This window comes from Phyllostomus discolor, chromosome 1 (assembly GCF_004126475.2).
Source record: "Phyllostomus discolor isolate MPI-MPIP mPhyDis1 chromosome 1, mPhyDis1.pri.v3, whole genome shotgun sequence".
In the NCBI taxonomy this organism is placed as follows: domain Eukaryota; kingdom Metazoa; phylum Chordata; class Mammalia; order Chiroptera; family Phyllostomidae; genus Phyllostomus; species Phyllostomus discolor.
In genome coordinates this window covers 136,851,717-136,853,542 of record NC_040903.2, presented here as the reverse complement: position 1 = coordinate 136,853,542, position 1,826 = coordinate 136,851,717, and the positions used below count along the sequence as shown (strand labels likewise).

The 1,826-nt window shown below is 41.6% G+C and overlaps 1 non-coding gene across 1 annotated transcript; it reads left to right on the top strand.

Moving 5' to 3' along the window:
* Positions 1 to 1,149: 1,149 nt before the first annotated feature.
* Positions 1,150 to 1,254, top strand: LOC114493606. Its single transcript, XR_003684236.1, has one exon. It is a non-coding gene; the product is annotated as a U6 spliceosomal RNA (small nuclear RNA).
* The last annotated feature ends 572 nt before the right edge of the window (positions 1,255 to 1,826 follow it).

Sequence of the window (1,826 nt, the reverse complement as noted above, 5' to 3'; positions counted from 1 at the left end):
CACACACAATATATTCAATAAATATCTCTGAATAAATAAAAAAGTCAGATCTGGGAATTGTCTAAAATTATCTAAGGTCCCAATTCCAGACTAATATGTTCAGTTAGCCAAGAACATTTAGAATTTATAGTAGTATGGGACTTCTTCAGGTCTTTACTGGTGTGCCAAAATGGCATATTAACAAAGGGAAAAGAGATTATCCTTCACTTTATCAAAAACTCACTAATCTGAATACCCATGAAAAAACCATGGAAAACCTCATGGCTCTGGAGCCCCTCACCATGCTTGGCAATTACACCGTCCTGGATTCGATAGTTCTCCCTTTACCAATAAGCCGTGGCTCTTCCTCATTAGTGTCACCAGCATCACAGCATGTGTGTTCTAAGTTACCTAAGACTAATTAAACCAAATGCCTCATCTCATTGCCAGCTGTTCAACATTAATTACTGTAAACTAATCCAGGCTAATCCTTTCAGGTTTTATACTTAAAGGGTTTTTTTAAAGATTTTATTTATTTATGTTTAGAGAGATAGAAAGGGAGGGAGAGAGAGTGGGAGAGAAACATCAAAATGTGAGAGATACATCAACTGGTTGCCTCTCACACACTCCCAGCTGGGGACCTGGCCCACACCCTAGGCATGTGTCCTGACCAGGAATCAAACTGGGTGTCCTCTTGGTTCACAGGCCAGTGCTCAGTACACAGAGCCACACCAGGCAGGGCTACACTTAAAGGTTTTATACTGACAAGTCTTGCCTTCCAGTGATGTTTCTGATTTTTATTTTGGGCTTCATTTACCATGAAATTTGCTCAGGTGACTGGCTTCCTGTGGATGAAAAGCTAATGCATTCTAGTTAAACAAAGATTATAGAGTAAGTCAAAGTTCCTTTTTCATTCAGTTCTGTTACCACCTAGCTATGTGTACTTGGAGATCAAATAATTTTAACCTCTGTAACTATCTTAACTTTCTCATCTGTAAAATTATAATCATCACTGTGATAGACTTACAGCTAGTCTGAGGACTTGGAAGATTCTCAGAGACATCTGAGTGACTGACCCTTGCTCTACTTCTGCAGCTCTAACATCAGAAAAGGTCCTAGACCATCCTGTGCTAGGCTGGGCAGAGTGAATACGTTAATAGAGGGTGCGATGCTGGCTTCGGCCATACATTTACTAAAATTGGGATGATACAGAGAAGATCAGCATGGCCCTGCGCAAGAATAGGCACACAAACGTGTTAAGTGTTCCATATTTTAAAAACTAGAAAGGAGCCCTGGCTGGTGTGGCTCAGTGGATTGACCACTGGCCTGAAAACCAAAAGGGTCTCCTGTTTGATTCCCAGTCAGAGCACTTGCCTGGGTTGTGGGCCAGGTCCCCAATAAAAAGCATGTGAAAGGCAATCACACAATGATGTTTCTCTCCCTCTCTTTCTCCCTCCCCCCCTCTCTAAAACTAAATAAATAAGCTTTTTTAAAAATTAGAAAGGAAAAAATAGGGTGTGTTGATGCTTGTATACCCTGTGTTATACCAGTCTCTATGGTCATATGGTGTAATCATTATGATCCAGCTGAGTTTGGGTGGGGTTGGAGTGGGAAGGGTTCTGCCCGTTGCTCAGTGATACCTCCTGCAAGTCCCAGTGTGATTCTGTCACTCAGACTTAATCATATGCAGTGATGTTGAAGCCCTTTTTGGGAGACCCAGAGGGTTGTAAATTGTGTCCATCATTGGAGAACACTGGTGATCTCTCTACAGTGTACCCTGAAAGCAATTTCTTCCACCTCTATCATTTAGATAAATACACCTTGACTCATGGGATCTGGCCTCTGTA